We start from the raw sequence: 24,502 nt of genomic DNA, 5'->3' as shown, positions 1-24,502 counted from the left end.
AAGAGCCAAATGATGGAAAGAGCCTAAATGTCCATCAACTGATAAATGGATAAAGAAATTGTGGTTTATATACACAATGGAGTACTACATGGCAATGAGAAAGAACGAAATATGGCCCTTTGTAGCAACATGGATGGAACTGGAGAGTGTGATGCTAAGTGAAATAAGCCATGCAGAGAAAGACAGATACCATATGGTTTCACTCTTATGTGGATCCTGAGAAACTTAACAGAAACCCATGGAGGAGGGGAAGGGAAAAAAAAAAAAAAAAAAAAAAGAGGTTAGAGTGGGAGAGAGCCAAAGCATAAGAGACTCTTAAAAACTGAGAACAGGGGCGCCTGGGTGACGCAGTCGGTTAAGCGTCCGACTTCAGCCAGGTCACGATCTCGCGGTCCGTGAGTTCGAGCCCCGCGTCAGGCTCTGGGCTGATGGCTCAGAGCCTGGAGCCTGATTCCGATTCTGTGTCTCCCTCTCTCTCTGCCCCTCCCCCGTTCATGCTCTGTCTCTCTCTGTCCCAAAAATAAATAAAAAACGTTGAAAAAAAAAATTAAAAAAAAAAAAAACTGAGAACAAACTGAGGGTTGATGGGGGGTGGGAGAGAGGGGAGGGTGGGTGATGGGTATTGAGGAGGGCACCTTTTGGGATGAGCACTGGGTGTTGTATGGAAACCAATTTGACAATAAATTTCATATATTGAAAAAAAAAAAGAATCTTTGAGGGTGAGACATTGGTGCGATGGTAAAGCTTCTGAGTCATTTTATCTGCAGTCAGGTCGAGAATCTGTGTAGGTAGGCCTCTCACTAGTGCTGTTTCTAGAAGCAGAGATGTACATGTAACTTAAGTGTCTGTCAACACAGGAATAGTTTGAAAAAAGATAAGCAATAATAAAACGCTATATAGAAACTAAGAGAAATTAACTAGATTTATATCAGCAAGGACTAGTCTCAGAAACACGCTGTCAGGTAAAAAAAAAAAATCAAATTGCAAAATACGCATTACAGCATGGTGTATCATTGGGTTTTTAAAACAATACTAAAGGTGCGTACAGATGTATGTAAAAGTGTGTTAAAGTCCTTAAGGATACAAATGACATTCATAATAGTGAGGGGCGGGAATGAGGGATGGTGGCTAAAGGGACTTTAGTTTTGTATTCTTCTTTGAGGAGGAGAATGTATATTTTACACAAGCAATTAAAACTGATTCTGAAAATAAGTGGTTGGCTCAGTCAGTAGAGCATGCGACTCTTGATCTCAGGGTTGTGAGTTCGAGCCCCACGTTGGGTGTAGAGATTACTGAAAAAAAAATTGTTTTGATCTTTAAAAATAAAATAAAATAATAAAAAAATAAACAAAATATTCCAGTGCCATCTCTGATCTAGATGCAGTTGAAATGAACCCAAATAGAAGGCTTCACAAAAGATACAGTCCAGAAGGAAAGATCAAGCAACTAGAACACTGTGTTTTCATCCTGTGATCAGGGAAGAGCTATGGAAGATGTGAAAAGCTCCTCACTGTCCCATTTAGTGACTGCTGCATAATAAATCATCCCAACACTAATGGCATAAAATAGCCATGTTATTATGCTTGTGGACACTTTGGGTCAGGAACTCAGACATGGTCACAGTGAGGATGTTACATGAGGTCTGGAGTTTCAGCTGAGAAATCTAAAGGGTTGGGGGTGCTAGGCTAACCATATGGAATCATCTGGAGGCATCCTCAGGCACATTTGCTAGTTGATGCCTAGCTGTTGGCTAAGATCTCCAATGACCTAGTGTCCAGAACACCTACAGGAGCCCCACCAAGAAGTCTTTCCATGCGGTTAGTTTGGGCTTCCTCACATGCTGGGATTGGGCCCCAAAGAGAGACAGAACTGTGTGGTAATTTTATGCTCCAGGCTCAGGGGTCACATAGTATCACTTCTGCTGGACTCTCTGGATGGAAACAGTCACTAAGGTGTGCCCAAATTCAAGAGGACAGGATATAAGTCCCCACCCCACCCCCTGCCTCAGTGGGAAGAATTTCAAGGTCACCTTGTAAGAAAAGCATGTGGGACAAGAGACAGTGTTGCCCCATCTTTGGAATATGCAATCTGCCACACCAACGCCTCCCGGGGGCTAAAAGACAGGGCTTCCTGAAAAGTGACACCTGAGCTGAGACCTAAAAGATAAGCAGCTGGCCTGGCAAAGGACAAGAAAGGTCATTCTGTGCAAAGCAAACAAGGTCAAAGTTCTAGAGTAAAAAAATGAGGGCATGAACTGCATGGAAGCTGGGTCATTCATTCATTTGTGCTGGAGGAAATGGTGAAAAGTGAAGCAGACAAGTGGGCAGGGGCCAGATGATGAGGACAAGGTTAAAGATTTTGGTCTTTATCCTCTAGATATTGGGAGCCACTAAAGTGTGTAGAGCAGTGTATCCTCTCAGGTTGGGGGATGAAGGAGGGGAAGAAAGGAGGAAGGAGAGAGGTCAATGATCAGCAGGTGAGAGGTGACAGTGGCTGTGGAGATGGAGAGAAGTAGACAGAGAGGAGAGATGGTCTGGAGGCAAAATTGATGAATGAACGTGGTGACAGATTCTATCTGAGGAGTAAGGAGTCCAAGAATATGTCCCTCAACTAGGCAGCTTCTAGCCCCTGGGGGTCCAGGCTTAGTGACCTAATCCCAGGTGTGCATCCTTCCACATTTCCCCTGGTCCAGCACCCTCTGGATCAATAAAATGTTGAGTAAAGAAGCAGCCTTCTAGGAAGAAGAAGGATCCTAAATTTCCACCTATCTCAGATCAAAGACCAAAACGATCTTCTTGGCTCACCACATCTGAGTCCCCTGTGTCCCAAAACTCATTACCCGACCGTGGCACCTGGTGACAATTAGTGGGAAATTGTATAGACAGCTCCTGATTGGATGCAATTTCCTTGCAGTGGAGCATTGTAAATCAATTATTCTGAGTAACTCAACTTTAACATCTTGACACTCCTCCCTCTGACAGTGCCTCCTTCTTTCCACATACCTTTCTTTCTTCCCAGTGAATAAATTGTGAGCTGTTTGTTTGTAGGGACTAGGATATTCTCATTAGTGATTAAAGCAGCAGTTCTGGGGGGTCCTGGGTGGCTCAGTGAGTTGAGTGTATAACTCCTGATTTCAGCTCAGGTCATGATCCCAGGGCTGAGGGACTGAGCCATGTGTCATGGAGGCTGCTTAAGATTCTCTCTCTCTCCCTCTGCCTCTCTCTCTCTGTTCCTCTCCCCTGCTCACATGCTCTCTTTCTCCAATAAGATTTAGAAATTAAAAAAATTTAAAAAAGAAGTTCTGTTTACCCTGTTAGTGGTGAGTCATAGGTGATTTCCACAGGGCTAGAATTAGTTTGAAGCTGAGTCCCAACCTCCCCCACCCCCTGTCAATCAGGTATTGGTCCCAGATGTTGTCCAAGGAGTAGAGTTTCACACTCTGGGTCCTGGGGACCCTCAAAGCCAGACCCCTCGGGAACAGAACTCTCAAGCATCAGCCATGTTAGACATGTTGCTTTAGCCCACAGCTCCAAAGCATGAACCTTCATCTGTGACTCCCTCATTCAAGAACAAATACTGAGTGGGGTGCCTGGATGGCTCCGTTGGTTGAGCATGTGACTTTGGCTCAGGATCATGACCTCACAGTTCATGGGTTCAAGCCCCGTGTTGGGCTCTGTGCTGACAGCTCAGACCCTGGATTCTGCTTTGGATTCAGTGTCTCCCTCTTCTCTCTGCCCTCCTCCAATCATGTTCTCTCTCTCTCTCTCTCTTTCAAAAATAACTAAACATTAAAAAAAAATTTTTTAATAAAAAAAAAGGAACAAACACTGAGTGCCTGCTCTGTGCCAGGCACTGTTCCAGAATCCCATGCCCTCAGAGAGCTTACATTCATGTGGATAGAAATACACAAAACACAGGGGCGCCTGGGTGGCTCAGTCAGTTAAGCATCTGACTTCAGCTCAGGTCATGATCTCACAGTTTGTGAGTTCGAGCCCCACGTTGGGCTCTGTGCTGGCAGCTCTGAGTCTGGAGCCTGCTTTGGATTCTGTGTCTCCCTCTGCCCCTCCACTGATCATGCTCTGACTCTCTCTTTCAATAACAAATAAACGTTAAAAAAAAAAAAAAAGAAATACACAAGAAACAGAAACACATGGCATGAATACGGCAAGAAGTCCTGTGGGGAAACTTTTAGATGCAGAAGTGGATAGGGATTCCCTACCCATTCATGGAGAGGAGTGGAGGAGGGAGAAGGAGCTTTGCAAATTTAGACATGTCATCAAGGACAGTCTTGTTGAGAGGGGGATCTTTGAGAAAGCCTGCAGAAAGTGAGGGAGGATGTCATTAGGACGCCTGGGAAGAGCATTCCAGGCAGAGGGGAGAGAGCACAGGCAAATGTCCTAAGGCAGGAGGGAGCCTGGTGTGTTGGAGCAACACTGGCGGCCAGGAAGACGGAAGGAGGGGAGAATAATAGGTTGTGAGAGGTCAGAGAAGCAATGCCAAGCCAAAGGGCAGGGGGCCTTTTAGGCCAGTGAGAAGATATGGCTTTGACCCTGAAGGAGGTGCGAAGTCACTGGATGCTTAGAAAATCGCTCTAGTGGCTGCTGTTGCTGTTGGTAATCATGACAACAGTAATGATGGCTATGATGGGCTTTCCTATTGTCACACTGGAGTTCTGCTTTTCTCTCTTTCTTTTAGGTTTTGCCCAGCATCTAACTCTTCCTCTTGCATCCTGGTGGCTCCTCTGGGAGGTCCCCATTTGGAATAGCTTTGGGCTGTGATCTACTCCAAATGAGCTTTGAGACGCTGCTCTGCAGATTACCACATTAGTTTGGTGACTTCTGGCCCCAGTCTGCAGATCACTGCTTCCTTTGCAAACTCTCCACTCAGCTCTATTTTATGAAGAAAAACCCATCTCTTCCTGGTTTTAGTGCAAGTAGGAATTGCTGGTATTTTCCAACTTCAAACCAAAATCTAGAACTTCCTGTGGTCCTGGCTGAGTGCCCCTCCCCTTCTCCCACCTACCCCTTCAGCCCTTTCATATAGCCCAACAGCTGAGTGCCCTTGACCAGGGCCTTCTTACTGTCAGCTCCTCTCTCCTTGAGGCTGCAGCCTGCATTTCAATTTCAGGATGTCCCCTGCCACTTCCTCACCCCAAGGCCCCATGGGATACAGCACCAGCTTGGAGTCCTAGCCAACAAGCCCCTCTCCCGTGGCACACGCTTCACCACCTTCTTCCTTCTAGAATAGGTGTGTGGGACTGGATGAATCCTATACTGAAAAGAGCCCAGCACCAAGTCAGACACACCCAGGATCAAATCTCAGTTCTGACCCAATAAATTGTGTGGCCTCAGGCAAGTCACTTCACCTCTCTAAGTCTGTCCTTTCCTTTTTTTTTCAAGGAGAGAGAACAGGGGCATATGTGAGTGGGGGACAGAGAGAGAATAAGAGAGAGAGAGAGAGAGAGAGAGAGAGAAGCAGGGCTCATCCGAAGCGGGGCTCATGCTCACCCAATGCAGATCTCGAGCTCACCCAAAGCAGAACTTGAGCTCACCTGATGTGAGGCTCGAACTCATGAACCACGAGATCATGACCCGCACCAAAGTCAGACACTTAACGACTGAGCTACCCAGGCGCCCCGAGCCTGTCCTTTCAAGCCACTGATCTGCATTCACAGCTGGGTCTCGATACTCCAACAGGCCATGAAAGACCCCCTTGAGTGCCCCTAGTCAGACCACACAATTCCTAGATTCCCTAGATTTCAGGCCAAGCGAAGAGAAACAGTCTTTACCTGCCCTACTCTGCCTTGTTCCTAACAGGCTCCAGCACCTGCAGGCAGGGTCTCTTAGCACAAGCTGTAACTCAATTCACTGAGAAGAGAAGCAAAATGATATTGTCATTGAGATGCTTGGTCCTCAAGCCATCCTGCCTCAGACATGTCTAAGAAAAGAAAGCACATTTGCCTGAGGTCTTGGACCTCCTGTGCATCATCATCTAATCCAGCCCAAGGGCCTGCAGAAAGCCCTCCATAGGAGGATAGGTGCTGGCCAAGCAATGGGAGGAAGGGACAGGCAGACAAGCCATGTGCCAGGGCCTGGGTGTCAGAGGGCACTGGCTTTCTAAGAGACGAATCTATTCTCAAGTCTCCAGATGCCTGCTAACCATGATGACAGACTCCTGAACCTGCACCCCCACACACAGCCTGTCCTCTCCCTAAATTCCAGCCCTAGGTCTGTGGACGTTTGACTTGGTATCACAAACTCAAAAGCGATCAAAGCCACTCTTAATGTTTTTCTCCCCCATTTTCCTACTTTCTCAGGTCAAACATCTGACTACACAGTATGTACATTTAATCACCCACATGAGTTTCCAAGGAGCATGCTACCGGATGACACCCCAGCTTCAAAGAACCCCCAGTCCTCCAGGGCTAGGGCTGGCATACCGGATGGAGAAGGATGTGGTGGCTGGGGGCAAATGAGCAAACGGGAGGAAGTGCGAGATGGTGGGCAAAGCTCCGAACAATGAGAAGTATGAGGGAGTCAGGTGGCTGACATGTGATCCCTCCCAGGACACCTTCCATGAGCTTCCTCAAAGTCTGCTAAACTCACAGAGGCCTAGTGTGAGTTGTGTTAATAAAGTTTTGGTGGTTGTTATTGCTGTTCAAAAAAATAAAAATACAAAAGAATGTTATATGCTGCAAGTCAGAGGCATCCCACTAGGAAACAAAGTCTCAGGGACACAAAAAGCCAGGAGTTAGCAGAAATCCCAGAAAGGCCCTGGAGACCTTGTCAGAAATGGGACAGAGGTGGGGGGCGGAAGACATTCTGGGGAATCTTATTGAGATCACAGGCACAAAAAGGTCCCCAGATGATATCTGGTTTACATTAAGAAGTGAAAGAGCAAGATATAATAACAGAAATAGGGTAATAATATTGGAAATGCTAGTAATAGGAGCACTACAGACAGGTCCAAAGGGTTACAAGCATCTAAAAGCAACCTTGACACTCAGTAAAAGGTCCTACCAATTGTTCTCATGTGGATGTGTGTGTATATATGTTATACATCAGCGTGAATATGTGTGCGCATGTGTATCAGTATACATATATCAGTATGTTTGTGTATGTACGCATATACATGTATATCAGAATATAAGATACATATCAGTGTGTATATATGTGTATATGATACATACCAGGGTGCATATATGTCTGCATGATATAAATCAATATGTATACATTTGTATACACATATATGTATGTATATATCAGCATATATGTGTGTATACAGATCAGCACCTATGTGTATATAGTGTGTATATTATATATCAATGTGTGTATACACATATGTGTATATGAATACCAGCACATTAGCATGTATACACAGAGCATATGTGTGTGCATGTGTATGTATATGTATACATGGATGTCAGCATATGTGATATATATCAGTGTGTGTGTATATATGGATATGTACACATATGTGTACCAGCACATATGATAAATTGTGTGTATAGATCAGTGTGTATATATATATATATATGTGGGTATGTATATATGTATATGCATAGATGATCTATATCAGTAGAATAATGTTTCCAACTTCTTTCCTTAGAAATATTTCTTCACTGAGGACTCCTGCATGGCTGTTAGTTAAGCATCCAACTCTTGATTTTGGCTCAGATCATGGTCTCACAGTTCGTGAGTTTAAGCCCCACATCAGTCTCTGTGCTGACAGCACAGAACCTCATTGGCATTCTTTCTCCCCTTTCCCTCTGTCCCTCCCTGGCTCTCTCTCTCTGTCTTTCAAAATAAATAAATAAGCTTAAAAAAAGAAAGGAAATATTTCTTCATTGAAACCTAAAATAGATGCAAACCATCAAATTCAAATCTGCAGTTTCTGGGGTTTCTCACAGGCCTGGCCAATTCCTTCAAGTTCAAGGCTTAACTAGACTTTGCAGAAGTAGTGGAGACTTTGCAGGTGTTTCCCTCGATACAGAAGGACACTGAGCCCTCAGCCCATGACTGCAGAGGTCGGCAGTCTTTTCAGTTCCTGTGAAGGGTGAGGTGGGGCTCACCCTGTGAGGTACTTGGTTTATTATCCCGTTTTGCAGATGAGAAAACAAGCCCAGAAGACAAAGGGGCGTGCTACAATAAAGGCTTTGGCGGAGGCAGGGGCGGGGGGAGGATGTTTCCAAGGCGGTGAGGAGAGGGACTGCCTGTGTCTGTTTTGTTCATGGCAGCGTCTCCAGAGCCTGGCAGAGGTGCCCAAAAATAAGTGTTGGAGGATGGATGGGCAGATGGGTGGAGGGACTGGGTCCACCAACTACTCCGGCCCTCCAAACTTCAAGCAGCTCTCTTCTGCCTCGAGGCCAGTAAAAGTCCACTTTCCTTCCTCCCGCCTCCTGCACCCTCCTTTCCCCTACTGCCAGCAAGTGCTCTATGCCAGCATCTCACGCGCCCCCTCCAGTCTCCTCTCCAGCGCCAGAACCGACGTTCCGGGACATCTGCGATGACATGCTGCCACCTACGGGGACTGTGTGGAACTGCAGAGAGGAGCCCCGTTTGATTTAAATCTCAAGGAGTCATCACATATTCTTAAATTATGAAGAGAAACTGAAGCCTGAAAAGGCACTTGGCAAGGACTTGGTAAAGCCTCTGGTAAACTGGGAGCTGGCTTAGGCTTAGAATCCTCCTTCAAAGAAGAAAAACACTGGACTATTTCAGGCACACTGGGCCCAGAGATGTTAGGTAGGGAGTGCAGACAGGTCAGATAGAACAGGAAAGGGCAGGAGAGATGAACAACCAGGGGCAGGAAGGCCTGTGTCCCTAGGAGTCACTTATTTCACTTAAAAACAACCCGGAAAGATGGGTGTCCAGTTACCATTATTACTTTAAAAAGAAAAGGGGAGGGGTGCCTGGGTGGCTCAGTCAGTTAAGCATCCAACTTCAGCTCAGGTCATGACCTCATGGTTCATGGGTTCGAGCCCCACATCAGGCTGTGTGCTGAGAGCTCAGAGCCTGAAGCCTGTTTCAGATTCTGGGTCTCCCTCTCTCTACTCCACCACTTGCACTCTCTATGTCTCTCTCTCTCTCTCGCAAAAATAAATAAATATTGAAAGAAAGGAAAGAAACAAAGGAAGGAAGGAAGGAAGAAAGGAAGAAAGAAAGAGAGACACATCCCTGCAATGCAGAGTCTGTCCGGATCAGCCTGGATTATGTGGCCACCTTGAAGGTGGAGTCCCATGACTAGCAAGCCAAGAACTGCAAAGTGTCAGATAGAAGTCACTGCCCCCAAGGAAGGAATGCTGAACCCAAAGGCCACAGCTGTCCCCACTTCACAGGTGAGGAAACAGTCTCAGAGGAGTTGTGATGTTGCTGGTGTTGTCATGTCAGGTTCTTGTAGGTTGCAAGGAAGAAAAACATTCTTGGGTTTCATTAGGAGACTGGGAAGACCAAAGTCTTAGCCACCCAACCAGGGCTCCTAGAGGGTGGCAAAGCTTTGGGTTACAGCAGGAGCACAAGTCACCTGACGGCAGCTCTGTAACTGGCAGAACGTTTGGATGCCCCTCATCAGGGGCATCCTAGGCCAGTACTCTGGGGCCCTAATATCATGGTGACTCAGCACCTCTGGGTCTTGGCCTATTCTTCTGCTGTCCCCACTGTGCCCTCCGTCGCAATTTCTGCTGACTCAGAATTCCTGCTAATCCATGGCTTCTCCCCACCATAGCTTAGGTTGACTTAAGGCTTCTACTTAGAACCGTCCTTCTGCGTATCTTGTGCTTCTGCCTCCAATATTGACACTGGTCTTTCCTCTATGCCTCATATTCAAATTCTGCAAAAGAAAGAATCTGAACCGTTCAGTTGGTCCCTAGTATCCCTGTGGGTTGGATTTCCCAGTCCTCCAACCAGCCTAGATGTTGTCTGCCCTCAGGGTGGGTGTCCACTCCGGTCCAATCAGCTGTATCCTGGGTCCTAAGCTGCAGAGTGTGGTGACTCAGAGTAAAGAACTCCATGAAGGAGCTGTGGGTGTGACAGGTCTGCCGATGTAACAGGCTCCCCCACGAGCCAGCTTGTATGTGACAAGACCAGGGTTTCAGCCCAAGTTCTCTGGTTCCAAGTCTTTCCCACCTAAGTATATAGGCTGTCCTGCCTTGCGAAGTTAAGGAAAAAATAACAACCAACAGATTGAGCACTGTATGCCAACCACCATTCTAAATTTATACTGAGTATCTCGATTAACCCTGAACACAACCCCTCTTTAATTATGCCCCTTTCACCAAAGGAAAACTCATTCAGAAAGATTAAATAATAGCCTCAAACTTATACTCCTAGTAAGTGCCAAAAAGTGATGTGAACCCAGGCCTGTTTGGGTTTGTAAAGGAGGAGGGGAAGGAAGACGGAGAGAGACTTTTGCAGGTAGAAAGCTAAGAACTACCTAGAAGTCCATCCAGCATGGAAGCCACTGACTGAATGTGGCTACTGAGCCCTTGATATGTGGCTAATCCAAAGTGGTGGGCCATAACTGTAAAATACACACCAGATTTCAAAGATTTTTTTACCAAATAGAATGTGAAATCTCTCATTAATGTTTTACATTGATTACATATTCAAATGATACTATTTTGAACATTTTGAGTTACAGAAAACATACCAGTAAAGTTAACTTTACCTGTTTTTTTTTTCTTTTTAAACAGTTTTGTTGATATATACTTCACATACCATATAATTCACCCATTTAAATTGTGTAACTCACTCATTTTTAGTATATTCACAAAGTTGTGCAACCATCACCACAATCGATCTTAGAACATTTTCTTTTTTTTTTAATTTTTAAAAATTATTTTTAAGTTTTATTTATTTATTTATTTTGAGAGAGAGACAGAGCATGAGTGGGGGAGAGGGAGAGAGAGAGGGAGAGAGGGAGAGAGAGAGAATCCCAAGCAGGTTCCACACTGTCAGTGAGGAGCCTGATGCGGGGCTCAAACTCACAAATGGTGAGATCATGGTCTGAGTGGAAACCAAGAGTCAGATACTTAACCACTTAACCCACTGAGCCACCCACCTGCCCCTCTTAGAACATTTTCATCACCTTAAAAAGAAACCAGTTACTCATTAGCAGTCACCCCCCATTTCCTATTTCCCTCAGCCCTTGGCCTTAACTATTCTACTTCCTGTCTCTATGGATTTGTCTGTTCTAGATATTTCATAGAAATGGAATCATATAATATACGGTCTTTTGTGTCTGGCTCCTTTCACTTAGCATGTTTGCACAATTTATACTAGGTGTCAGTGCTTGGCTTCTTTTTATTGCCAAATAATGTTCCAATGTGTGGATAGACCACATCTTTATCAGTTGATAAACATTTGAGTTCCCTCCATATTTTGGCTATTTTGAGTAATCCTGCTATGAACAGTGATGCACAAGATTTTGTGGAGACATGTTTTCATTTCTCTTGGTCTTTTTACTTTTCTAAACAGAGTGATCAGAAGATTTTAATCTACATATAAGGCTGGCATTATATTTCTACTGAAGAGCACAGACTCTGATCTCTCACCCTGGTTCTGACAAATGTTGAAATACACAGACAACATAAATGCTCCACCACAGCAGCCCTGCCTGCTGGCTCTGACCTCAGCCCCCTGCCCACCAAAGCTAGGTGGTTCCCAGCTTAACAGAGGGCTAGCAAAGTACTGAGGCAGCTTCCATCAGGTGGGGGCCTCTCAACAGTCCCAATTTCAGGGACCCAACAATAACTCAGTTCTGCAAGCTCAATATGAGCAACAGAGGCACTTGAGGTGGTTAATAATGGGCAACCTTCCATTACAAAATACTGGCTATCTAACAAACAAAATACATTCCGAGATAATTTGCCTATGAAAAGTGGTCAGGCTCTCTACTTCATGTGCACCAATTTCCCCATGAAGCACCAAGAGTGAGTAGCTTGAATTTCTGGGTGGCCTAGATTCCTTGGTATCCAGTTAAAAATAACTATAGTTACAATAATTGGTTAATAGGTACACAATATAGAAAGAAGTAACTTGTGACATCAAAAAATAAAAGCGGTGGGCTCAGTCGGTTAAACATCTGACTTTGGTGCAGGTCATGATCTCACGGTCTACTCCGTGAGTTGGAGCCCTGTGTCGGGCTCTATGCTGACAGCTTAGAGCCTGGAGCCTGCTTCAGATTCTGTGTCTTTCTCTCTCTCTCTCTCTCTCTGCCCCTCCCCCATTCGCGCTCTGTCTCTCTCGAAAATGAATAAACGTTAAAAAAAATTAAATTAAAAAATAAAAGTGGAAGAGTGAAAGGATAGTTTTCATATGCAATCTAAGTTTAAGTTGTTACTAGCTTAAAATAGGCAGTTATAAGTATAAGATGGTTACAAGTGTATCATATAAACCTTACGGTAATCACAAAGGAAAAAACCTATAATAGGTACAAAAAAGAAAAAGAGAAAGGAATCAAACCATACCACTATGCTAAAATCATCAATTCACAAAGAAAGACAAGCAGGAGAGGAAAAAGGAACAACAGAAGAACAAAAATAATAACGATGACAATAATAATAATGAAAAAGAAAATAAGATTGCAATAGTAAGTCCTTGTATATCAACAATTACTTTAAATGTAAATTGGGGTGTCTGGGTGGCTCACTGTGTTAAGTGTACAACTTCTGTTCAGGTCATAATCTTGTGTCTTGTGGGTTTGAGCCCCACACCAGGCTCTGTGCTGACAGCTCAGAGCCTGGAGACTGCTTCAGATTCTGTATCTCCCTCTCTCTCTCTCTCCCCGCCCCCTTTCGTGCTGCTCTCTCTCAAAAATAAACAAACATTTAAAAAAAACTTTTAAAAACTAAATGTAAATGGGCTAGATTATCCAATCAAAAGGAATAGAGTAGCTAAATGGATTAAAAAAAAAAAAAGACCCAATATATGCTGCCTACAAGGAACTTACTTTAGCCTCAAGGACACATGTAAGTTGAAATAAAAGAAATGGAAAAAGATATTCCATGCAAATGGAAACTAAAAGAGAGCAAAGGTAGTTATATCAGACAAAGTAGACTTTTAAGTAAAAAATAGGTCATTGTATAATTACAAAGGGGTCAGTTCATTAAGAAGATATAACAAGTATAAACAGATATGCATTTAACATCACAGCACCTAAATATATTAAGCAAATAGCAACATATCTGAAGACAGAAATAGACAGCAATGCAATAATAGTAGTAGAGGGTATCAATTCTCCATTTGCAACAACAAATAGATCATCTAGACAGAAAATCAAAAAAGAAATATTGGACTTCAACTACATTTTAGGCCAAATGGATGTAATGGACATCTACGGAGCATTCCATCCAACATCGACAGAATACACATTCTTCTCAAGGGCAGATCTCTCCTGGAGAGATCAAATGTTAGGTCACAAAACAAGTCTTAACATATTTAAGAAGACTGAAATCAAATCAAGTGTCTCTTCCAACCATAATGGTATGAAAAAAGAAATCAATAAAAGTGGGAAAGCTGGAAAATTAACAAATATGTGGAATTAAAAAACACTCCTAAACAAGCAATGGGTCAAAAAAGAAACTAAAAGGAAAGTCAAGAAACATCTTGAAATAGGATGCCTAGCTGGCTCAGTCAGGAGAGTAGGTGGCTCTCTTTTTTTTTTTTTTTTTAATGTTTTTATTCATTTTTGAGACAGAGAGTGACAGAGCATGAGCGGGAAAGGGGCAGAGAGAGAGAGACACACACAGAATCTGAAGCAGGCTCCAGGGCCTGAGCTGTCAGCACAGAGCCTGATGCGAGGCTCAAACTCACAGACTGTGAGATCATGACGTGAGCTGAAGTCGGATGCTTAACCAACTGAGCCACCCAGGTGCCCCAAGTAGGTGACTCTTGATCATGAGTGTAACTCATGCAGTCATGAGTTCAAGTCCCACATTGGATATAGAGATTACTTTTTAAAAGTTTTTAAATTAAAAAAAGAAATTAAAAAAACTAAACTTATGGGGTGCCTGGCTGGCTCAGCCAGAGGAGCATGTTGATCCTGATCTTGGGGTTGTGAGTTGGATGTAGAGATTATATAAATCAATCAATCAATCAATCAATAAATCAATAAATCAATCAAAGAAACTTTAAAAAAAGAAAAGAAAAAAAGTCGTGTAACAAAAATGGAAATGCAACATACCAAAACTTACGGGATTCAACAAAAGCAGTTCCGATTAAACGCCTACATTAAGAAAAAGGAACAACCTCAAACAAGTTTACAACTCAAACAACTAGAAAAAGATTAAGAAAAAGCAAAAGATAAATCAAATAAATAAAGTCATAAATGAAAGAGACGGTAACACAGAAATAGAAGGGATCAAAGAGACTACTATGAACATTTATATGCCAAAAAACTGGGTAAACTAGAAGAAATAGATACATTCCTAGAAATACACAATCTACCACAACTGAACCATGAAGAAATAGAAAATCTGAACAGATCTGTCAGTAGTAAGAAGACTGACCAGTAATCAAAAATCTCTCACCAAAGAAAAGTCCAGGACCAGATGGCTTCAATAGCAAATTCTACCAGGAACTTAGAGAATTAACACCAATTCTCCTTAAACTCTTCCAAAAAGTTGAAGAGAAGGAAATACTTTCAAAATTATTTTCAAGGCCAGCATGACCCTGATACCAAAACCAGACAAGGACACCACAAGAAAAGAAAATCACACACCAATATCCCTGATAAGAATAGATGCAAAAATCCTCATTGAAATATAAGCAAATCAAATTCAACAGCACATTACAAGGATCATACACTACGATCAAGTAGATGCATCCCTAGCCTGCAAGGATGGTTCAACACACACAGGTTAATAAATGAGATATACCACATTAACAGAATGAAGAAAAAAAATCATATGATCACGTCAATAGATGTATTAAAAGCATTCAGCATTCTTTCAGGATAAAAACTCTCAACAGATTGGGTATAGAAGAAATGTACCTCAACATAATAAAGGCTATATATGACAAGTCTACAGCTAATATCATACTCAAAAGCTTTTCCTCTAACGTTAGGAATGAAACAAGGATGCCACTCTCATGACTCCTATTCAATATAGTACTGGAAGTTGCAGCCAGAGCAATTAGACAAGAAGAAATAAAAGTCATCCAAATCAGAAACAAAAAAAATTGTCTCTGTCTGCAGATAACATGATATAATATATAGATAACCCTAAAAACTCACCAAAAACCTGTTAGAATAAATGAATTCAGTAAAAATTACAGGATACAAAATCAATATACAAAAATCAATTGCATTCTATACCCTAACAACAAACTATTTGAAAGAGAAATTAAGAAAGCAATCTCATTTACAATAGCAGCAAAATAATAACATACTCAGGAATATATTCCACCAAGGAGGTGAAAGACCAGTGACACGGAAAATTATAAGACAATAATGAAAGAAAGTGAAGAAGTCACAAATAAATGGAAAGGTATCCCATGCTCATGGATTGGAAGATTTAATATTGTCAAAATATCAAAAAAAAAAAAAATGTCCATACTACCCAAAGCAGTCTAAACATTTGATGAAATCTCTATCAAAACTCCAAAGATGCTTTTCACAGGAAAAAAAAAAAAAAAAAGAATTCAAAAATGTGTAGAGAACCACAGAAGATCCTGAATAGCTAAAGCAATCTTGAAAAATAACAAAGCTGGAGGCATCACACTTCCCAAATTCAAACTCTAATGCAAAACTATCAAAATAGAATGGTACTGGCATTAAAACAAACACAAGATCAATGGAAAAGAATAAAGAGTCCACATATACAGTCAACTAATCTTTGACAATGGTGCCCAAGAACACATAATGGGAGAGGGTTTGGGGAAAACTGGGTAGCTACATGCAGAAGAATGAAACTGGACTCTTTACTCACAAAAATTAACTTGAAATGATTTAAAGACTTAAATGTAAGCCCTAAAACTGTTAAACTCCTTGATGAAAACATACCAAAAAATCTCCGTGACATTAGTCTTGGCAGTGATTTTCTTGGCTATGACACCAAAGACATAAGCAAAAAAAACAAAACAAACAAGCAGGACTACATCTAACTAAACAGGTTCTGCACAGCAAAGGAAACAATCAACAAATGAAAAGGCAATCTAAAGAATGGGAGAAAAATTCACAAACTATTCTATCTGATAAGGGGTTAACATCTAAAATATATAAGGAGCTCATAAACTCAATAGAAAAAAAACAATCTAATTTTAAAATGGGCAAAGGATCTATATAGACATTTTTTTCTACATAGACAGTTTTCAAAGGAGACATACAAATAGCCAACAGGTATGCGAAAATGTGTTCAATATCACATTCACTCATCACCAGGGAAATGCAAATCAAAATCACACTGAGATATCACCTCACACCTGTCAGAATGGCTGCTGTTATCAAAAAGAGAAAAGAATGGGAATGCAAGCTGGTGCAGCCACTCTAGAAAACAGTATGGAGCTTCCTCAAAAAACTAAAAATAGAACTACCCTACGACCCAGCAATGGCACTACTAGGCATTTATCCACGGAATACAGGTGCGCTGTTTCGAAAGGACACATACACCCCCATGTTTATAGCAGCACTATCAACAATAGCCAAAGTATGGAAAGAGCCTAAATGTCCTTCGATGGATGAATGGATAAAGAAGATGTGGTATATATATACAATGGAGTATTATTCAGCAATCAAAAAGAATGAAATCTTGCCATTTGCAGCTATGTGGATGGAACTGGAGGGTATTATGCTAAGTGAAATGAGTCAGAGAAAGACAAAAATCGTATGACTTCACTCATATGAGGACTTTAAGAGACAAAAGAGATGAACGTAAGGGAAGGGAAACAAAAATAATATAAAAACAGGGAGGGGGACAAAACAGAAGAGACTCATAAATATGGAGACAAAATTGAGGGTTATGGGAGGGGTTTTGGGAGGAGGAATGGGCTAAATGGGTCAGGGGCACTAAGGAATCTACTCCTGAAATCATTGTTGCACTAATGCTAACTAATTTGGATGTAAATTTTAAAAAATAAAAAATAAAACAAGTTAAAAAAAAACAGAAAAGAGGACAAATGTTGGTGAGGACATGGAGGAAAGTGTAACCTTGTACACTATTAGCAAGACTTAAACTAGTACAATCATTATGGAAAATGGTATGGAGGTTTCTCAAAAAATTAAAAGTAGAACTCATATGATCTAGCAATTCCACTTCTGGCTATATATCCAAAGGAACGGAAATCATTATCTGGAAAAGGTATCTACTCTCCCACATTCACTGCACCATTATTCACAATAGCCAAGATACGGAAACAACATAAGTGTCCATCAACGGATGAATGGATTTTAAAAATGCAATATGTATGTATAAATAATGGAATACAATTTAGCCATTAAAAAGAAGAAAATGCTATCATACGCAAGAGTACGCATGAACCTGGAGAGCATTGTGGTAAGCCAGACAGAGAAAGATAAACTCTGTATGGTATCACTTATATGTGAAACCAAAAAAAAAAAAAAAAAGTCAAACTCATGGAAACAAAGAGCAGAAGAGAACAGTGACTGTCAGGGCCTCAGGAGCATATATCAAATGATCACGTTGCATAGATGATGGCATAAGAGGAGAAATGAAGGAAAAGAAGGATAGCTGGCTGAGTTGCCCTCAAGAAGCCTACATTCTCATGGGACAGAATGGAAAGAGAATTAAATGAACCTAATCTGTGGGCTTCCCAGACATGGCCTTTCAACGAGCCTGGTTTAAACTCCATCTCAAAGGCAGCAGAGGTTTCTTGTTTGTTTGCTTGTTTTTCCTGATTAGCCCAGGCAGAGCACACTGGACTATACACACTGCTCTGTTCCCTTCATATTTTTTGTTCACTGACTCCAGGCCCAACTAAGCTCTGCTAAAGATGTGGCTTATCTGACCTTGTCCAAAGCTGATAAATGGAAGAACAAAGAGGAGGCCTAAACTCTCATCCCACAGTTGGTGGATAGAATTCAAGAATTCACCCCTGGTTTGCAAGGTCAAAGGCTCCCAAACTGCCATTTAGAGGCTCCTAATCCAAGAATGAAAACTTAACGGCCTGCACAGACAAACAAGGACAGTGGAAAGGGAAGACGTGACAGGGATCAACTACTGAGAGAATCCAGACACCCTCCACCAAGGAAAATCCCACTTGTAAAAATAAGAGGATTATTTAGCTGTGAAATTTGCTTAATAAGTGAATAGGAAACTTATTTTGATTCCCAGGGAAAAAGCCAGACATTCAGTAATGCAAATTCCCACTCAGCCAGGATCCAAATAAGCAGAAAATATGAATCACTAGATTCTTTCCTCCAACGGCAGACCCACATTCTATTTCATGGGAAAGAAACAAAGAAAATCAAAATCTCTGACATCTGGATTTTGCTCTAACAAGCAGACTTCCAGAGTGGGTTGAGGAGGGGGCTGCCCACATTTCCCAGTCTCTACTGGAGAGCCCCTTGGAATCATGTGCAGAGAACCAGCTACATATCCTGTGTGTTCTCCTGTGAACCTCTCAGATCCTTTAAGGGCTAACAGAAGAGCCTGGCTCTTGACCAGGCACTTACACAAATGTATAATCAGTGCTCCAGTGGGGACGAAACACAGGGACTGAGGGGCAGAGGGTAAGGTCAACTCGCCCAATTGGGGCTGGGGCGGAATGAGGAAAGGCTTGAGCAAATGCTCCCTTCACAAGAACAAAGATGTTCGTGTTTGTTCTAAGATCCTCCAGTTCAACAGGTAGTTGCAAAACATGGCTTTCCCCACTCTCCTTTAGAAGTGGTGGGCATGAGAGCTGGAGAAAGCCTCACGTGTATGTTTGGGTTCTGATTCTGATACTAACAACTGTTAGGATTTTCTGAACACTCATCTGTTCCAGACCCTATACTAAGCACTTCCTATGTCCACTCGTTTTACCCTTACAATGAGCCCATGAAGCCAGTGTGGTGGTGAAGATAGTTGCCAAGCTCTGTATCAGCCTCCACCAAATACTAACTGGATGACCAAGTGTCTTGCCTTTTCTGTGCCTCCACCTATAAAATGTGTGTAATACCTGAAACAAATATTATCCTATATGTTAACGGACTGGAATTTAAATACAAACTTGAAACAAGGGGTGCCTGAGTGGCTCAGTCGGATAAGCATCAGGATTTCGGCTCAGGTCATGGTCTCAAGGTTTACAGGATCGAGCCCCCCGTTGGGTTCTATGCTGACATCTTGGACCTGCTTGGGGTTCTCTCTCTCCCTCTCTGCCCCTCCACGGCTCACATGCACACACGCTTTCTCTCTCTCTCTCAAAATAAATAATCATTTTTTTTAAAACTTGAAAGAAAAAAACTGTGTATAATAATATTACCTACCCCATAATACGACATGAAAATTAGATGAGTTACTACACAAACAGTGTCTGGAACAGAGTACGTAGAGTACAAGTATGGCTATCATCATCATCATGCCTTTTCACAGACAAGAGAACCAAAGCTTGAAGGTAAAAAGGCTAAGCTGTTCCCCCACAGGTCTGTCCCACTGTCAGGCTGTCAAGTCCTGCCCTCCCCAACATTCCCACTCACATAGCAGCTAATTACATTCTACAAGCCTGCCCTTTGGATGCCTCAGGAAGTGGGGACACTACATCTTCTCTCTGCTTTGAGAGCAATCTGCTGGAAGCACAGGTGGGCACAGACTTCCTCTCCCTGGGCACCCACACCCCTGCCCACACCACCACCTGCTTGGCTGATGCTGCGTGCCCCCGGGGGCTCTCCACAGTTCTCCCTGTGCCATACTGTACTCTTTGCTAAGAGGATACCGACGTGCAGCCCCATTCAAACTGGCCCATGTTGTTACTTTAACAGCCAGACAGAACACATCAGGCACCACTCCTCAGTGTCACCACACATGTATACACTTGTTCTAAACACATTCCCATCCTCACAGCCCCAAAAGAGGCCTTTCTCTTTAGTGCAGGAAGGAAAGAAGAAAATGTTGGCTGGTGATTCAGGACTTTGGGTTCATTTTTCTTCTATGCCATTGCTCATGTTCCCCTCCACAAAGGAGAAAAAAAGAAACGCTGGCTGTTAAAAAGATCTTACACAATATAATAGAATTTGCTTATTCAAAAAAATAGTCCTTATCAGTTCCATTTCTATACACCAATAATGAAGCAATGGAAAGAGAAATCAAGAAATAGATCCCATTTACAATTGCATGGAGAACCATAAAATACCTAGGAATAAACCTAACCAAAAATGTAAAAGATCTGTATGCTGAAAACTTATGAAAGAAATTGAAGAAGACACAAAAATATGGTAAAACATTTCATGCTCATGGGTTGGAAGAACAAATATTGTTAAAATGTCAATACTACCCAAAGCTATCTACACATTCAATGCAATCCCAATCAAAATTGCACCAGCATTCCTCTCCAAGCTAGAACAAACAATCCTAAAATTTATATGGAACCACAAAAGACCCTGAATAGCCAAAGTAATGTTGAAAAAGAAAACCAAAGCGGGAGGGATCACAATCCCAGACATTAGCCTCTACTACAAAGCTGTAATCATTAAGACAGTATGGTGTTGGCACAAAAACAGACACATAGGTCAATGGAATAGAACAGAGAACCCAGAATTGGACCCACAAATATATGGCCAACTAATCTTTCACAAAGCAGGAAAGAATATTTAATGGAAAAAAAGACAGTCTTTTTAGCAAACGGTGCTGGGAGACTTGGACAACAACAGGCAGAAAAATGAACCTGGACCACTTCCTTACACCATACACAAAAATAAACTGAAAATAGATGAAAGACCTAAATGTGAGACAGGAAGCCATCAAAACCCTAGAGGAGAAAACAAGCAATAACCTCTTTGACCTCAGCCGCAGCGACTTCTTACTTGACACGTCTCTGACGGCAAGGGAAATAAAAGCAAAAATCAACTATTGAGACCTCATCAAGATAAAAACCTTCTGTACTGCAAAGGAAACAACAAAACCAAAAGGCAACCGGTGGAATGGAGAAGATATTTGCAAATGACATATCAGATAAAGGGTTAGTATCCAAAATCTATAAAGAACTTACCAAACTCAACACCCGAAAAACAAATAACCAGTGAAGAAATGGGCAGAAGACATGAGAAGACATTTTTCCAAAGAAGACATCCAGATAGTCAACAGACACAGGAAAAGATGATCAACATCACTCATCATTAGGCCACACTGAGATACCACCTCACACCGGTCAGAGTGGCTAAAATTAACAACTCAGGAAACAACAGATGTTGGTGAGGATGTGGAGAAAGGGGAACTCTTTTGCACTGTTGGTGGGAATGCAAACTGGTGCCGCCACTCTGGAAAACAGTGTGGAGGTTCCTCAAAAAATTAAAAATAGAACTACCTATGACCCAGCAATAGCCCTGCTAGGAATTTACCCAAGGGATACAGGAGCGCTGATGCATAGGGGAACATGTAGCCCAAAGTTTATAGCAGTGCTTTCAACAACAGGCAAATCACAGAAAGAGCCCAAAAGTCCATCAACGGATATATGGATAAAGATGTGTTTTATGTATACAAGAGAATATTAGTTGGCGATGAGAAAGAATGAAATCCTGCCATTTGCAACAATGTGGGTGGAACTGGAGGGTATTATGCTAACTGAAATAAGTCAGTCAGAGAAAGACAGACATCATGTTTTCACTCATATGTGGAACCTGAGAAACCTAACAGAAGACCATGGGGGAAGGGAAGGGGAAAAAATAGTTTCAAACAGAGAGGGAGGAAAACTCATAAGAGACTCTTTTTTTTTTTTTTAATTTTTTTTTTCAACGTTTTTTATTTATTTTTGGGACAGAGAGAGACAGAGCATGAACAGGGGAGGGGCAGAGAGAGAGGGAGACACAGAATCGGAAACAGGCTCCAGGCTCCGAGCCAACAGCCCAGAGCCCGACGCGGGGCTCGAACTCACGGACCGCGAGATCGTGACCTGGCTGAAGTCGGACGCTTAACCGACTGCGCCACCCAGGCGCCCCCATAAGAGACTCTTAAATACAGAGAACAAACTGAGGGTTGAAGGGGTGTAGGTGCAGGGGAGAGGGGAAAATGGGTGAGGGCATTGAGGGCACCTGTTGGGATGAGCACTGGGTATTGTACGTAAGCGATGAATCACAGGACTCCACCCCCGAAACCAAGAGCACACTGTATACACTGCATGGTAGCTAACTTGGACAGTAAATTATATTTTAAAATATAAATAAAAACTAAAATTAAAAAAATAAAAAATATATATTTAAAAAATTTTAAGTTTATTCATTTATTTTGAGAGAGAGAAAGCACAAGTGGGTAAGGGGCAGAGAGAGAGTCTAGAGTGAGAGTCCCAGTCTCCGTGCTGCTAGCGATGCGGGGCTTGAACGCACGAATCGTGAGATCATGACCTGAGCCGAAGTCACTTAACCAACTGAGCCACCCAGGCGCCCCTCAAAAAATATTTCTTGCTTTCCTTCTGGCGGAAGGATAAGCCATCAGCTCCAGGATAAGCCCAAAATGGGTGCTTAGAAGCACATCCAGGAGATACAGAGGAAGAAGCAGTCGGGCGTAATGCGCTTTCTTCTCAGGCTGTGCTGCAGGCAGTATTGCCAGCTCTGCTCTCCTTGCCCACCGCCCCCCCCCCCCCCCGCCACAACACAACCCGGTAAAAGCTCGCAGACTGGGGTACAAGGCCAAGCAAGGTCATGTCATGTATCAGATCTCTGTGCAGCGTGATGGCCCAGTTCCTAAGAGTGTGACCTATGGCAAGCCCGTCCATCATGGGGTTAACCAGCTCAAGTTTGCCTGAAGCCTTCATTCTGTTGCCGAGGTACAAGCCGGATGCCAACGTGGGGCTCTGAGAGTCCGGAGTCCTTTTACCGGGTTGGTGAAGATTCCATGAAATTGTTATCCTCACTGATCCGTTCTGTAAAGTGATCAGAGGAAATCCTGACTCCCAGTAGATCACCAAACCAGCCCACAAGCACAGGGAGCTGGGAGGACTGACGGCAAGCCGCAGGCCTCAAGAGCCGTGGCCGTGGAAAGGGTCACAAGTCCCACCACACTACTGGTTTCTCGCAGAGGCCATGGAGAAGACGCAGTACTCTCCAGCTCCACCATCCCTGCTAATATAAGTAATGTTTGTAAAATAATGACCTAATAGACAATTCGGGACAGCCAAAAAAATAGGTTTCTTGAGGGCCTTCACTGTGCAAGGCACTGTACCAAGTTCAAGATTCCATGTGTGCTGACAGGAGCGGTTTCTGCCCCATTTAAAATAATCCCTGTAATACAACAAACACTTCTTGTCACCTCAGGATGTACTGTCCATGTACCTTGAAATAACAATAATAACTCATCATTTCACTGGCCCAGTGCCTTACTGGCTCCTGGGGGGTCTACACTTTCTGCAAAGTGCTCTGAAGTATTTCTGGGAGTCCCCAGGTGCTGCTTTACATGGGGTCACAAAGGAGCCCTGCTCCATGAGGAAGCATCTGTTCCACGAGGGGCTGCCTCCAATGTCCTGAGGACCTTCATGGGTAAGTTCCACAGCAACCTGGGAGAGAATGACTGTCTCCTCTTCTGTGTCTTATACTCTGTGAGACGGCTCCCACATGGGGCTTACGAATTTTAGAATAACAGATTTGCAAAGTTTACATTCAACCCTTCTGTCCAGGAACAGATCTGGGAATGTCCCCAACAGACTGCACCAAATGACAAGGCCAAACTCAGAAACACCCCTTTTCTTGGATTAACAGGGCCATGGGGTTCTTTCCTAGGCCTCTGACGGTCTCACCGCCCCACCCCCACTTATCAGACATATGAAGACACGTTTAAATCCCACTAAGAGGGAACCCCAAATATACCTGTAAAAAACGCCACTTCCAAAAACAGCACAGACCTCACTGCTGTTCGAGGCAGGGTGGTAGACATCCATCACATTTTCAGGCTGTGTAGCACCTCTTTTTATTTTTTCATTGAGGTAAAATTCACAGAACATAAAAGTAACCATTTTAAAGTGTACAATTCAGTGGCATTTAGCACATTCACAAAGTTGTAAAACCATCACCCCTTCCATGTTCCAAAACATATTCGTATCCACGAATGAAATACCATACCCATTAAGCAGGCATCCCGTTCCCCCCTCTTCCCAGATTTACCTATTCTGGATGATTCGTATACGTGCACCAATACAATATATGACCTTTTGTGTCTGGCTTCTTTCACTTGGCATGTTTTTGAGGTTCATCCACATTACAGCATGTATCAGCACTTCCTTCCTTCTTATTGCAGAAGTGATAGTCTGCTATCACTTCAGATTGTTTATCATGCCATGGACATTTGAGTTGTTCCCACAAGTTGGCTCTATTGTCAACAGTGTATGAACATTTTATACAAGCATTTGTTTAAATACGTGTTTCC

At 42.7% G+C, this 24,502-nt stretch overlaps 1 protein-coding gene and 1 pseudogene across 1 annotated transcript in view; one reads left to right on the top strand and one right to left on the bottom strand.

Annotated features, from left to right (window-relative positions):
* LOC122234543 (basic proline-rich protein-like) overlaps window positions 1-24,502 on the bottom strand; it is a gene marked incomplete at its 3' end in the record, with an annotated part of 342,718 nt that overhangs the window by 155,628 nt on the left and 162,588 nt on the right. The gene's annotated exons all lie outside the window — the stretch shown is intronic.
* On the top strand, window positions 22,401-23,209 carry LOC102961882 (annotated as a pseudogene).

Source organism: Panthera tigris, chromosome E3 (assembly GCF_018350195.1).
Source record: "Panthera tigris isolate Pti1 chromosome E3, P.tigris_Pti1_mat1.1, whole genome shotgun sequence".
NCBI classification, from domain to species: domain Eukaryota; kingdom Metazoa; phylum Chordata; class Mammalia; order Carnivora; family Felidae; genus Panthera; species Panthera tigris.
Note: the sequence above shows the minus strand (reverse complement) of the source record. Positions and strands in the feature narration are given on the sequence as shown.